At 38.2% G+C, this 16472-nt stretch overlaps 1 long non-coding RNA gene across 1 annotated transcript; it reads left to right on the top strand.

Moving 5' to 3' along the window:
• The first annotated feature begins 6388 nt into the window (after nucleotides 1–6388).
• Nucleotides 6389–16192, top strand: LOC141275995 (uncharacterized). Its single transcript, XR_012324729.1, has 3 exons — nucleotides 6389–6479; nucleotides 9073–9151; nucleotides 15767–16192. It is a non-coding gene; the product is annotated as an uncharacterized lncRNA (long non-coding RNA).
• Nucleotides 16193–16472: the final 280 nt, after the last annotated feature.

Consider the following 16472-nt stretch of genomic DNA (forward strand, 5'->3'; position numbering starts at 1 on the left):
TGTTCTGTGTTTATGTTGCATATTCCATTTCTTCATGTTTTATAGAGCTCGCTTTTGTTTCCTCTGTAGGGCCTGGGTTATCTTGTTTAGATTTTATATTGTCTACATTAAAGGGTGACTGCTGAGTCCTCATTTCCCATACGCTGTGAAGAAAAGGTGAGAAGAAACAGGAGAGGGTATGAAAGAAGCAGAAGAGGGTAAGAGAGAGAAAGAGAGAGAAAAGAATCAAAGAGATTTCCTCCTACGCTGTCTGCCCCTGAAGGAAACATCTGCCTGAATGCTTTACTCTGGGAATGACCTGTTCACGTAGTCCAAACTTAGAGGGAAGAAATACAAACTTTCTGAAAATTGAGAAACAAAAGTGAATGGGTAATATTATTTTGCTTCTTCAATATTATGTAAATGTTATAGCTAGAAAAACACATGTGCATATATTTAGGCAGAATTTATAAAGATCAGTGTTCAAATTTCAAGAAATGTGTACTAACTGAAAAGCCACCAATCCACATTGGGGAGCCATGGGGAAGAGGCAGGGACTACGTAGAACAAGGAGAGCATGATGTTTCAGCATCTTTGTCCAATGGAGTCAATTTGTTTGACTCAGCTCGGGTTTAATCTCACCCAGTGTTCCTGGACTTACTATTGCAAAGCTTTGTAGAATTCTAAGTGAAGTCTTGCCTTCGTACTCATGGTCCCTTTCTAGCCCTGAAGTTACTCATCTCTAGAGTGAGCTCTGAGGCCCTGAAGCTTGGACACCACTGCTCACGAAGGCCCTGCCTAACCCTGCCTGTGACAGGACTCTGTAAGTCACCCCACGTATGGCTCTGGGACCTGAGGACTTTCTCTGGAGCAAAAGCCATACCTTCCCTTGGCAGGTGCTTCAGTGTTTAACGATCAATGGCCCTTTCATCTGGATGACTGTTTTTTACAACAGAAAAATATGAATCTGATTTCTTTGAGGAGATAAAATGGATCCTTCTGATGAGTGACTACTAAGGAGAGGATGGATTCACAAGTTAGGGAGATTCATGATGTACAGAAAGGGGCCAAATAAATGCCAGATTAGCAAAGGAGATTCATACATCAGAGGGGACTTCAGGCTGGCTTTAGGCCAGGTAACGGGGGCAGTGGCCACAGAAGAGTTTAACTCACATCACAAGATGTCAATGCCTCCTGAATTCCGGCTATCAAAAAAAGATGACTTTATTTGACAATAGACAAATTAAAGGGGAAAGGGGGATGGGTAACAAGTTATTGTCCAAAACAACCAAACATCTTTGTCGAATCAAAGGAAAACTGTTTCAAAAGCCCCTGACTGAGCCCACTAAAGGTCTCCAGAGGAGAGAGGCTACCCTGGTCACCTCAGAAATCTGCTTTAAACCTTACAGTTTAATTTATTATTGGGTTTTTAAACCTTACAGTTTAAGTTTAATTTATTATTGGGTTGGCCAAAAAGTTCATTTGGGTTCTTCCACAAGATGGTATGAAAAACCCGAACGAACTTTTTGGCCAAGCCAGTATATCCAAACCCACCTCCTCTGCTATCTTTTATCTTGCCATTCTTAATGAAGACAGAACTGCTGCTTCACCAAACCTTTAGTGACAACACATCTTACCCAGAACCACCAAATCAGACATTTGTCTAAAAACATATTGTCTTAGTTCCCAGTTTTACAAGAACAATAGTATTTCAGGAGACAATGGCCTCCTTAAACTAGGAAATTAGTTTATTTCTTCCACAGTGATTTATTGAACCAAGCACATTCATTCAAGGAGGCTACTCACTGGTCTCAGATATCACAAATCCTGGGGGCACCTAAGCTTAAACATTGGTGCTCGAAGAGCAGACCACCCCTTCTGTTCTCAATGAGCTGGCGTTCTCGCCTGCTTTTGAAGATTTTAAAAACACAATAGTAGCTGTTGGTTTCTTTAACTTCCAGGTAAAGAAAGTGGGAACTGAAACCAAAGGGTCAGAAGAGTCTACAAATAGGGGGTTAGTGCATTGCTGGAGGAGGAGGATGGCCAGTGAGTTCATACAAGGTTGAAAGGAAACATTGGGGCTAAACTGATAATAAAGTTAATCTTTCAATTCACTTTTTATTTTCCAAGTTAATAGGACTGATATATGGAAACAATCTAACAAAGTTGTAAGAGTAATCCATTTGTTTTTTTATTTATTAACCCAACCCACTTTTTGTGTCACCCAGAAATTTATGACCCAGACTTGACACCCAAGGAATGTATACTCTTGTTGGGGAGACTGGACTTAGGCTTGAGATACAATGAAAGAAGATTCCAGAGATGGAATTTTATCAGACAAGTGCTGATGACACTGTTTTATTGTGTGCGATCTCCCTGTGCTTTTTTATCCAGAAAGTAACTCCATCAGCATTTCCTCTTAGATCAAAATTTATATGCCCAGAAGTATTTTTTAGGTGCTTGTGTTCCTCTTTTCATTTCCATCACATTTAGACTATACTGATTTACACTATACAGTCCAGTGTAAATGAGTGCTCCCTTGTGTTCCATCACAGACCTTCCATACCAATAATTGCTGTTAGTATGCATTAAACAAGTACTACGTGAAAGGCCCTGTCCTGAAAAATGCGCATCTAATTGCAGTCCTGTCATTTTGGTATTAGGATCATTCCCATTTTGTAAACAGAAGATTTGAGGCAATTTAGTCATCTGTTCAAGTTCACAGAGCAAGTCAGTGGTAGAGCTGGGAATCCAATCTAGACAGACTACTTCCCAAGCCCACTAGTTTAATCACAACACTGTATTGTTGACTTTTGTGTAGTGATGTTTAGGTTAGTCATTTGACATGATTTGTACAGAATAAAGGAGATTGATATGGAATGAGCTTTACCATATCTGATTGATCATTTCAACTCAAATGTCAATTAGGTGCCAAGCATTGGATCAGACACTGGAGATTCAGAAAAGAACCAAATCCAGTCACTGTGTTCATGAATCTCCTCCCAGCTGGAGTGAGAGCGTTAAGGAGTGTAGGTGCAGCACTGTAGGATAGGGAGGGTTGCAGCAGTGAACTCCTCAAATGCCCAACAATGAAGTGTCTGAATGAGCATCTGTCTCAGAAACTACAACCCGAGGAAAAGTGGAACAGCCTTCTTCCCCTGCAAGTAGACATACTAAATCTTGCAAAAATGTAGGCACTCCTGGCAAATTAGAACTACCCATCTGTCTATGAGCTTGCTAATCATTCCAAAGCTAAAATATAACCTCTCAAGAATGTCTCGGATTTATTCATAGGCCAATTTGGTGAGTCATAAAAAAGAAGCAGCATCTGTATTCAGTCAACCTAGTTGGAATTCACTGGAAGTCTGAAAATACTAGGAAAACTTTCTATCAATGATGAACAATCATGCTCAACATAATAAAAACTCATTACAAAGGAACTGGGGGGGGGGATGGGAATAAGAAAGGAAGGTGAAGATTAAAGCCAAACCAAAATATGGATAGATTGCTACAAGATTAAGAGGATCTTTGTATTAGAAGTAAAGAAAATTAGTGCAAGTTTGTCCACGGAAAGACAGTGAAAACAAAATTGTCCCTTATGTCAGCCAATTTTGGATTTTCTATTATTTATTACCACTTGGTGATTTATAACAAGAGAAAGGCAATGGAGAAATTGAGAATCATTAGAATGTAATGATGAGTTTCAAAGTCAGCCCCTAATGAAAAGCAGAAATTTTAGAAAATAAAAAAACCCAAATCATATTTGTTTAAAATCTGTAATGACTTCTTTTGAAGTCCACTGAGCTACAGTATGTGCTTACATTGGCTGTTGAGTTATGATTTAAATTTATGCTGTATTTAGGAGGTTAATATTTGTTGACTTATATGGAAGAAATTTAATTGTGGAAAGTTGAGGAAAGAAAAAATGAAAACAATATAGTACTCATTAAAGTTTACTGTATTGTTTTATAAGAAAAGAAATAGGCGCATAGTTTCATATATTCAACTTGGGTAAAATGTATGTGAGCAAAATACACTAAAATGTTAAGAGAGTTATCTCTGCAATGTATCACAACTGCAGGCATTCTTTTTCTTTTTTCTTTGTACTTCACCTGACTTTTCAAAGTTTGTACAATGAGCTAGTACCACTTTTATAATTAAAAACGTCATGTTATTTTAAAATAGACTTGCATCCATGTTCTAGAAGGAATAGATTATATGATGGTAAATTGAACACCTATTAGAATACAAGTGATTAGCAGTATATAACCAGCGTTTACAAAAAGCAAATCAAACTATACAAGCTTAATAACTTCTTTTTGGCTTGCACTGTAAGATTCAGCAGATGTTATATTGGAATTTTAGTAAAGGACATAATATGGTCTCCTGAGATTTACTGACAAAAAGAATTTATTTTCTGTTAGGAACAGAGAAGCTGCACTTAGCTGGAAAACAGGGCTGAAACTCTGTAAACAAAAGGAAGTAATGACATGATCCAGGGAAGGTGCTAATGAAAGCTGTAGCATCAATCAACAGAAGCCTTAGGGATAAGGGCAGAGCATAGGTAGCTCATGGGGTATCTAGGGAAGAAAAAGGCACTGGTGGGAAGTAGAACTGGGAATGATGGGAGGAAAAGAAAGCTAATAATTACGTATCTACTTTGTGCAAAGTAGGGCACCAGGCTCTTCTCTCCAATTAACAGGTGAGGAAATTAAGAATAACAGAAGCCATTAAATAGGAATACTGATGGATACGTTGACTTATTTCTTTGGTTAAATGTGATCTGAAGAATAAAACCTATTACTAGTTGGAATCTAATTTATAGGAAAAAACATATAGAAATTAGTGGGCTAAACATTGACAGAAGTGTACTAGGTGATGTGAAAGGAAAAACTCTTTTTTTTTTTTTTTTTTTAGCATAGGCGCCTCATATTACACTTAACAACAAAGACACAAGGACAGTTAGCCCCTCTCTCTACAAGTATGGTGATATTCCCGGGGCTTTGTATCTCATTATGAGAGATTTATTCTAGTAAAGAGAGTAAGGTCCATAACAACACTAAAGCAATGCACATGGAGAGCCCGACTAAATGATAATTTGGATGAGTCATAACATATATGAAAAGCATAAGCACTTGGGGAAGATGATGTGGCCTGATCTAAACAGGATAAGTAGGATAAGTGGGATAAAAGTATGGGAAAAAAATAGGTCAAATATCAATAAAAAACTTTTCAATAGTGGGAACTATCAAAACCAGAAGATTTGTTCCCAAAGGAAATTCATGATTGTGGAAGATTTAATACTTGAGTGAGTAAACATGAAAGAATAACTAATCGAGAACAGTTCTAAATTTTATGCTTCTATAGATTCATTTGTAAATAAACTGTGAACAATGAGGCCTCATTTATTCATCAGCATCAGGGAACACATTGTTCCAGAGAAGGCAGTTCCCCAGATACTGCAAGCCTCACAACAGGAACAGATTTTTCTTTAATTTCAACCTCTCCAGTGGAGATTTATTTAAACGGAATGACTCAGATCCTTGGCTTCTTAAATATTCCAATCCAGAATTAGGATATGAGATGCCAGAAGTGTGTATGGAAAGGCCTCTGGAACACAGGGTCAGGACAACCAGAGATCCAGTCTTGGTTCACAGAAAGGTGATCTGGAGGTCTTTTACCACTCTGGTCCTTAATGTTATGTATATATACATATTTGTAAATAAAAGCACAGGAGAAGATGATCTTTAAAATTTCTTCATCTGAATTCTCTAATTCTGAACATCTGCTACCTAATTGCACTATACAGGCAGACCTCACTTCCTTGTGCTTCGCACATTCTGTGTTTTCCACAAATTGAAGGTTTGTGGCAACCCTGCTTCCATTTTTCCAGCAGCATATGCGCACTTCATGTCTCTGTGTCACATTTTGATAATTCCTGCAATATTTCAAAACTTTTCATTATTATTGTATTTGTTATCGTAATCTGTGATCAGTGATCTTTGATGTTACTATTTTGACACTTTTTAGCAATACCGTATGTTTTAATTAAGATACGAACGTTTTTTAGACGTAATGCTATTGCACACTTGATAGACTACAGGATAGCATAAATGTAACTTTTATACACACTGGGAAACCAAAAAATTCATGTGACTCGCTTTATTGCGAGGTTCACTTTATTGCAGTGGTCTGGAACTGAACCTGCAGTATCTCCAAGGTATGCCTGTAATATTTGTCTCTACATTAAGTATTTTAGACACTCTTTTCTGTTAGTGGGCCTTAGCTAAGGCTTCATGTAAGGTGTTACACTCCATCAATGAATAAAAGGCACGTGCTTGATAGTAACTCTTTTCCTTGGTACTCCAAAGCTTCTCACATGGTTTTTAAAATTATTTTCAGGTTCACAGGTAAATACCTAATATTGAGGCTGCTGGAAGTCTGATTTCCAGTTACATGGGTCGAGACTGTATTCCTATTTGGGGAAGGTCAAGTCAGAGGTGAGAATAACTGTTGTTATTCTAACTGTCACTTCTAAGCAGAAGTTTTCAGAGTCAGCCTACTGTTTGCCATGCCCTCGTTTGCTTCTGTCACAATGACTGCACTGCCCCACATGGAGGTGGCTCCTTCAGCTGAGGCCTCTCTCCTGGCTTGCAGATGGCTGCCTTCTCAGTCGTGTCCTCACATGGTCTTCCCTGTGTGTGTGTGTGTGTGTGTGTGTACCCCTGATGTCTCTCTGTGTGTACAAATTTCCTCTTCTTTTAAAGACACCAGTCAGATTGGATTAGCGCCCCCCCCCCAAGGGCCTCATTTCAACCTCCTTAATGGTCCTGTCTCCAAATGCCGTCACATTCTGAAATACTGGGAATTAGGCCTTCAACATATAAATTTGGGGGACACAATTCAGCCCATAACATAACTAGAGTCTTGACTTGCTATGAAAAGGAGTTTTAGGCAGAGGAAGCCAAGATAGCAGAGACAGTGGAGAAGGGTCACTCTATACAGCTGTGTATAGAATGAATAGAGGCAGAAAATATGAAAATGGAGCAAGTAGTAGGGCTTTGGGGTTTATTCTGTAGGATCATTGCTCTTCGGTTTTATAGTGGAATCACTTGGGACTTTTAAAAAATGCCACCATCCCAATCCTGTTCACAACCGGTTCTCTCTGAATCTGTAGGAGTGACATTTTAAAAATGTCTCAGTAGGCGATGTTAACGTGCAACCACATGTAGAAGCCACAGCTATAGAAAGTTGAGCTCTAGGAGCCTAATGAGATGAGATTTGTGTTTAGGAAGCTCCCTCTGACGGCAGTGAGAAAAATGGGCTGGAAGACCGTGAGGCTGGGGGTAGAGAGGTCAGCTTGGAGGGACTGTTGTAAGAGATAATGGGGTGTGAAGAACACACAGTGAAGGGAATGGATAAGGGACAATATGAGACATGAATAAGGTAGGAGAGAAAGAACTTGATTCCTATTTTAATGTGGGGAATGAGAAAACCAAGAGATTTGTGAAGACTCTTGCATTTTTGGCTTGAGTTAGTGAGTGGAGAGAAATTGAGTTTATTAATAACAACAAAAATGCAAGAGGAAGATAACATTTTAGGGCAGTGACAACAGGCTCAGTTTTGGATTTCTTGGGCTTGAGTTTCTTGTGATGAAGTTCATGGGGCACTGGTATATAGGAGAGAAAGCTGAGCTAAAGGCAGAGAGTTTGGGGTCATCAGTATATGAATCATAGTTGAAGCCATGGGAGTGTGGAAATGGCCTGCAAGAGAGGAGGGAAGACTGCCCCCTGGAACAATAAGTGCATAAAGAAGACTGGGAAGACAAACCAGGTAGACCAGGGGATGACAGTGACAAAGAAACCAAGGAAGGAATAAGTGGAGGCAAATGCCATGGAAAGATGAAGAAATACTAGGATTGACATGAGTCCATTGGATTTGTTAATCAAGAGGGGATTAGTGATCTTTGCTCCATGATTTTAGTGAATGAATTTAGTCTTCATTAAAAGACTACGGGGGCCTAGTCTTAATTGCAAACTGATGAATTTGTGTTGTGTTGGAGTAGATTGAATGAGTGTAAAATATTCTTTGGTGGAGGAGCATGCAAAGTCAGAATGTGGGTAGACTGTTAGAAAAGTTGCAGCCAAAGTAAGAGCGGTCATGAAGATGTAATGAGAAGAAGCGAGTGAAAGGGGCAAAGGCATTGAAGGTTTTACTTGGAGACTGATATAATAAAGTTTAAGATTTCAGAGTGGGCTGAGGTCCAGGCAATGATTATATTAAAAAAAAAAAACCTTTGGAATGAGCTGCTAAAACAGAGTGGAAGAGGTCAGTGAATTTTGAAGCTAAGTTATTGAATTGATCAACCACACAGAGTCATTGTGATAAAAGGACAGTCTGGGCTAGGGGCAGCAGAAGACTGAGAATCAGGTGCTAATGTCATCTATGGAGATACAGATAATGTTAATGGTTAGGGGTGAGGTAGACGAGGGCCAAGGTTACTGTGTGGGCCTAACCCGACCAAAGATGAGGGCTGGAGGGGAGTTCCTGGAAGTCCAAGGTAATGTAATAGTGATCAGCCAGGTGCAGACATGGTGATGGGCTTTCAGGATGAAAACAAACAACAGCAACAAAAAGGCAGGCACAAATACATTCAGAGACTAGACTCTCATGTACCTGAGCAGCCTTGAGTTGCTACAGTGAGCAGGTGGAAAATGCAGGTGGAGAGCTGGAAAACGGTAAGGTTTTGCAGGGCCTTATAGGCTAAGCCAAGATTTTAGTTTTTCACCTGCGATCATGGGGGACCATTGCCTGGTTCAAGCAGGAAGGTGACATGGTCAGGTCTGAGTTATAAAAAGCTCTTCTGGGGACCATGTGGAGGACGTATTGTTAGGAGTCAGGTTGTAGAGACCAGTTTAGGAACAAATTGTACAAATTCATTTAGAGTCTAGAATAAAACAGGGGTGGTGGAGCTGGGGAAGAGGCAACAGCCTTAGCAGCCAAAATGTAGTTGACTTGGTTATGTGGAGAGAGAGGTCGAGACAGAAGCCAAGCTTCCTCCTATGTCTATCATCATAAACTCTGTTTACTTAGGTAAGAAATCTTACTCAGAGAACAGACAGACATGGAACTTACACTTGAGTACCAAGCTAGAATGCAGAAGGGCTCAAAGGTAAGCTGGGACGAAGTGAGAGTGTGGCGTGGACATGTATACACTACCAAATGTAAAATAGATAGCTAGTGGGAAGCAGCCGCATAGCACAGGGAGATCAGCTCGGTGCTTTGTGACCACCTAGGGGGTGGGATAGGGCAGGTGGGAGGGAGGGAGATGCAAGAGGGAAGAGATATGGGAACATATGTATATGTATAGCTGATTCACTTTGTTATAAAGCAGAAACTAACACACCATTGTAAAGCAATTATACTCCAATAAAGATGTTTAAAAAAAAAAGAAACATATGGAGAGAGGGGAAGAAAAGGGAGATGAAGAAGTCCTTGTTCTCAAGAAACACATGATGTATATAACTGTCTGGATTTGATGCTCTATATTCTGATATATATAGTAAAATGTGACATTATTTTTTAAAGTCTCTGTCTTTCAGATATTCTTCAAATTTCATAAATCAGTTTAAAGTAAGTGCTTAGATAATCTTTGGCTGACAAATTTCAGTGATTAATTTATCCCTGCCATTATCACTTGCATTGGTGTTGTTTACTATGTAGTTATTCAAATGGAAATATAATCATAAACAATAGGAAAACCAGAATAAAATGTTATATAGAGTTTCTTTTTAAGGGCTTAACTTACGCTGAGGAAACCAGAAAGTTGAGTGTCATCTATTGGTATTGTTGATAATCCTGATTCTGTCCCTACTTGAGGAAATAAAACATAGAGTATCTGATTGATTTCATGAAAGATTAAGCACAACCCAAGCACTGACCAGGACATTGATCAGGCTTGAAGGGAATTTATTCAACTGTGTAAAATAATAAAGGAGATAGGAAATATGTAAAATTAATGATTTTTTATGTAGGCTTCCTTAGAAATACAGAAATCTATTACTGAAAAAAATATGATTACGACTTGCAAATTCTTTACAGGAGGAAAGCAATTTGAAACAGAGTCCTTCTTTTAGGACTGCAGATATTCCGACTCAGAAACAAAACTGAAACTTTAGCAAAATATTATTTGTTTGAGGAAATTTTCTCCCTTCTTCACTAGAGCCCTTTCCACACATTAAAACTATGAAGGATCATTTCTAATAATCTGGGAAACTTACATAATATTCTGTTGGTTTTGTTTTTGTTTTTTTTGCGGTACGCGGGCCTCTCACTGTCGTGGCCTCTCCCGTTGCGGAGCAACAGGCTCCGGACGCGCAGGCTCAGCGGCCATGGCTCACGGGCCCAGCCGCTCCGCGGCATGTGGGATCTTCCCGGACCGGGGCACGAACCCGTGTCCCCTGCATCGGCAGGCGGATTCTCAACCACTGCACCACCAGGGAAGCCCAGTTACATAGTATTCTTACATCTTTTTTAAAGTATGGACTCATGGTACTTTAGATGCCTCGTGAAGTGATGTGTTCCTGTATTGGAGATGTTCCTACAAAGGCCAGAGCTCCAGGTAGCACAAGCATCATATGGGAGGCTCACAAGCTGGGCTGCAAATTAGGGCAGAAGGATCTTCAAGGTAATTTTTATCATTAAAAAACTTATTATTTCATACTTTCTAATTTCTCAGTATTTTTGATCCAGCATGTACCTCATAATATTTTTGAAAATAGAAAGCAATCAGACCTAGTAACTGTAACATGGATGAAGCTATCAAACACTGTTTAGTGAAAGGAGCCAGACAAAAAGGAATGAATACTGTATGATTCCATTTATATGAAGCCCAAACTGGGCAAAACTAATCTAAACTGTTAGCAATTGCAAAGTGGTTGCTTGAGGTGGAAATTTACTGGAATGGGCCACATGGGAATGTTTTATAGGGTACTGGGAATGTTCTATAACTTGTTTTGGGTGGTGGTTACACAGGTGGATACAGCTGTCCAATTGTCTTCAAACTGGAAACAAATTCCCTACATTTTATTGTACGTAAATTATGCCTAATTCTAAAAAATAAGTGCTCAGAGACTCACCTTAGGGTGAGAGACACACACAGACTGAAAGTAAGGAGATGGAAAAAGATATTTCAGGCAAATGGAAATGACGAGAAAGTGGGGGTAGCAATACTCATATGAGAAAAAGTAGACTTTAAAATAGAGGCCATAAAGAAAAACAAAGAACAGCATTATATAATGATAAAGGGATCAATAGAAGAAGAGGATATTACACTTATTAACATATACACACCCAATATTGGAGCACCTAAATATATCAAGCAAATACTAACAGACATAAAAGGAGAAATTGATAATAATACAATAGTAGTAGGAGACTTTAACACCCCACTGACATCAATGGATAGACTATCTAGATAGAAAATCAGTAAGGCAACAGAGGTCCTAAATAACATAGTAAACCAGTTAGGCTAAATTGATATCTACAGGACACTATATCCAAAAAAAACCCAGAACGCACATTCTTTTCAAAGGCACATGGAACATTCTCTAGGTTAGACCACATACTAGCTCACAAACCAAGCCTCAACAAATTTAAGAGGACAGAAATTATTTTGTGCATCTCTTCTGACCATAACAGTATGAAACTAGAAATCAACTACAAAAAGAAAAATGGGGGAAAAAAGAACATACGGAGACTAAACAACATGCTACTAAGAAAAAGCAGTGGGTCACTGATGCAATCAAAGAAGAAATCAAAAAATACCTTAAGACAACTTCACAGATGTCTATGGGAGGCAGCAAAAGCAGTTCTAAGAGAGAAGTTCATAGCGATACAGGCCTTCCTCAAGAAATTAAAAAAAATTGAAATAAACAACCTAACCTACCACCTAAAAGAATTAGAAAATGAAAAAGAAACAAAGCCCAAAGTCAACAGAAGGAAGGAAATAATAAAGGTAAGAAAGGAAGTAATTTAATAGAGATAAAGAACAATAGAAAAGATCAATGAAATCAAGATGTGTTTTTTTGAAAAGGTAAAATTGGCAGACCTCCAGCCAGGCTCACCAAGAAGAAAAGAGAGAGGACCCAAATAAACAAACTAAGAAATCAAAGAGGAGAAATAATAACCAATACCATATAAATACAAAAAATTATAAGAGAATATTATGAACAGTTATATGCCAACAGATTGGACAACCTGGAAGAAATGGACAAGTTTCTAAAAACATACAGCCTGCCAAGACTGAGTCAAAAAGAAACAGATAATTTGAACAAACTGATCAATAGACAGGAAATAGAATGTGTAATTTTAAAAACTCTCTGCAGGGCTTCCCTGGTGGCGCAGTGGTTGGGGGTCCACCTGCCAATGCAGGGGACGCGAGTTCATGCCCCGGTCCGGGAGGATCCTGCATGCCACGGGGCAGCTGGGCCCATGGGCCATGGCCGCTGGGCCTGCGCGTCCAGAGCCTGTGCTCCACAACGGGAGGGGCCGCGACAGTGAGAGGCCTGCGTACCACAAAAAAAAAAAAACCTCTCTGCAAACAGAAGTCCAGGGCCAGATGGCTTCACTGGGGAATTCTATCTAACATATAAAGAAGAAATTATACCTTGCTTCTCAAACTACTCCAAAAATTTGAAGAGGAGAGACCACTCCAAAATTCATTCTATGAGGTCACCATCACCCTGATACCAAAACCAGACAAAGACACTACAAAAAAAGAAAATTACAAACCTGTATCTTTGGTGAATATAGATGCAAAAGTCCTCAACAAAATATTAGCAAACTGAATCCAACAATATATAAAAAGGATCATACACCATGATCAAGTTGGATTTATTCCAGGGTCACAATGATAATTCAACATATGCAAATCAATGTGACACACCACATTAACAAAAGGAAAGACAAAAACCACATGATCATCTCAATAGATGCAGAAAAAGCATTTGACAAAATTCAACACCCATTCATGATAAAATACTCCCACCAAAGTGGGTATAGAGGGAATATATCTCAACATAATAAAAGCTGTGTACAACAAACCCACAGCCAACATAATACTCAACAGTGAAAAGCTTCCTTCTAAATTCAGGAACAAGACAAGTATGCCCACTCTCACCACTTCTAATCATTGGAAGTCTTAGCCACAGCAATAAAAAGAAATAAAAGGTATCCAAATTGGAAGGCAAGTGGTAAAACTCTCACTATTTGCAGATGACATGATACTCTATAAAGAGAACGCTAAAGTCTCCACACAAAAACTATTAGAACTAATGAATTCAATAAAGTTGCAGGATACAAGATTAATGTACAGAAATCTGTTGCTTTTTTTAAATAATGAACTATCAGAAAGGGAAATTAAGAGAGCAATCCTGAGAAAAAAGAAGAAAGCGGAGGTATAACCCTCCCAGACCTCAGACTATACATATAGCCACAGTAATCAAAACAGCATGGTATTGGCACAAAAACAGACATATAGATCAGGGAAACAGAATAGAGAGTTCAGAAATGAACCCATGCACCTATGGTCAATTAATCTACAACAAGGGAGGTAAGACTATACAATGGAGAAAACACAGTCTCTTCAAGAAATGGTGTTGGGAAAGCTGGGCAGCTACCTGTAAAAATAAATAAACAAAATTAGAACCTTTCATCACACCATGTACAAAATAAACTCAAAATGGATTAAAGACCTAAATGTAAGACATGACACCATGAAACTCCTAGATGAGAACATAGGCAAAATGTTCTTGGACATAAATCACAGCAATATTATCTTAGATCAGTCTCCCAAGACAAAAGAAATAAAAGCAAAAATAAACAAATGAGACAATCAAACTTAAAAGCTTTTGCACAGCAAAGGAAACCACCAATAAAATGAAAAGACATTATACAGAATGGGAGAAAGTATTTGAAAAAAATACAAATAACAAGGGGGTAATATCCAAAATATAAAAACATCTCATACAAATCAATGTCAAAAAAACAAACAACCTGATCATAAAATGGGCAGAAAACGTAAATAACATATCTCCAAAGAAGACATACAGATGACCAACAGGCACATGAAAAGATGCTCAACACTGCTAATTATTAGAGAAATGCAAATCAAAACCACAATGAGGTGTCACGTCACACCTGTCAGAATGGCTGTCTACAAAAATTCTACAAATAATAAATGCTAGAGAGGGTGTGGAGAAAAGGGAACCCTTGTACACTGCCACTGAGAATGAAAACTGGTACAGCTGCTATGGAAAACAGTATGGAGGTTCCTTAAAAAACTAAAAATAGAGCTACAATATGATCCAGCAATTCCACTCCGGGGTATATATCTGGAAAAAAATGAAAACTCTTAATTTGAAAAGATGCATGCACCCCAATGTTCATAGCAGCACTATTTATAGTATCAAAGACACGGAGGCAGCCCAAGTGCCCATGAACAGATGAATGGATAGAGAAGATGTGGTATATGTATATACAATGGAATATTACTCAGCCAGAAAAAAGAATGAAATTTGCCATTTGCAGCAACATGGATGGACTCAGAGAACATTATGCTTAGTGAAATAATTCAGACAGAGAAAGACAAATACTATGTGATATCACTTATAATTATACAAATGAATGTATATAAAAAACAGAAACAGACTGACAGACATAGAAAACAAACTTACGGTTGCCAAGGTGGAAAGGGAGTGAGAGGGACAAATTAGGAGTATGGAATTAACAGATACAAACTATTATACATAAAATAGATAAGCAATAAAGATTTACTGTATAGCACAGGAAATTATACTCAGTATCTTATAATAACCTATAATGGAATATAATATGCAAAAAAAAAGCTGAATCACTATGTCATACAGCTGAAACTAACACAATATTGTAAATCAGCTATACTTCAAATTAAAAAAAATATGCTCATAAAAAATCATCAATCTTAAAACATCTTTAAAATATTTTATCTCATGTTAACATACAGCATAGGATCAAAGCAGGTTAAACATAACACATAAATGCCTATTTTCTAAAATTCTAAGAAGTTATTTGCTAAAATTATTTTTTTTCTTATATCCAAAATCCAGGAACATGTAACTGCTGACTGCCCACTGATATATTATAAATACAAAAAAATTAAGGGAGGGTTTATTTTTTGGTATCTAGCTTTGTATCAGCTTGCATACTCAGGAGATATTTTTTATGCTGTGAGAATCACCTGTTTTTACTTTGAAGGAATCTGTCTTGTCAGTTTGCAAATCCTAAGTGTGAACATAAGCAAAATACTGGTTCCTCCCTGACAGGCCCAGTGTCAATCCAGGGCAGAGAGTTTCTTTGTTACAGGTATTTTTGTAACAAGAAAAGAGTAACAGCCAAAGAGGAATAGGCCTTGAGGTAATGGGACAGAGTTTTTCAGGTGCTTCCTAATCCAGAATGTATCCTAATTCCATCCAGAATCAAAGAGGTACAGGAAACTCCTCCTGACACAGTGCAGATGAAAGATCATTTCACAGAGCACAGGGGAGAGGGTGATGGGATGCTCATAACGCCTGCACTGGATCCATTGCCTGTACTCAGTGATAGTAACTGGGCCCCAAAATAAAAACGACAAAACTGCAGAGCAGAACCCTGTGTATTTGTGGTAGAAGGCCTATTCTTTAAACCCTGAACATGAAGAAATTGCAGTCCAAGAGACTTTCTGTATAATCAGAAACAATTCTGCTACCAGATGGAGCACAGAATGGACCAGAGTGGGATACACAGGTGCACAGCACATATAGAAGATCCAAAGGTGGGACAATCGAAGAATGCAAAGGTATAAATTAGGGCAGACAGGAAATTTGCTTCTAAGAACTTTACCCTAGGTTTTCATAGACCAATTGGTCATTAACACCAGACTAACACCATAGTTTACACCTGAAGATTATTTGTTACTATACATAATTTATTCCATAGGTGGAACATCATTCTCTTGCTTAATTATTTTCTTATCCTTGTAATATGCCTTGAACTAATATAACCACTATAGCAACAATCAGGAAGATGACCTGCTTTGATAGTAATTTGCATTTACTATTTTGGAGCCCCGAGTCAGAATCCCTTAAATGAGAATATAGGACAAAATCAGACCATGTGAGGCTCTGTTAGTAGCAGTATGTTTGTTCAATATGTTTTTAACTTTCTGAGCAGAGGCATAAGGATACTGAAAGGTAAGTTCCTAAACATTTCCACCAGCAGATTTTTGACCATTTTTATATTCTTACCTTTGTCAATAAAGTAAACATACTTCATAAATGCATGATTGTCATTTTCCTAACACCTAATGTTGTTTTGCTAAATATACATCTATAAATGACTGTTTATATTAGCCCTTAAGTATATGTAAAGACTCATACAGGACTACCTGTCTTTCCAAGTAGAGGCTAACAGTCTTG

The sequence above is a fragment of the Tursiops truncatus genome, chromosome 12, assembly GCF_011762595.2.
Source record: "Tursiops truncatus isolate mTurTru1 chromosome 12, mTurTru1.mat.Y, whole genome shotgun sequence".
NCBI classification, from domain to species: domain Eukaryota; kingdom Metazoa; phylum Chordata; class Mammalia; order Artiodactyla; family Delphinidae; genus Tursiops; species Tursiops truncatus.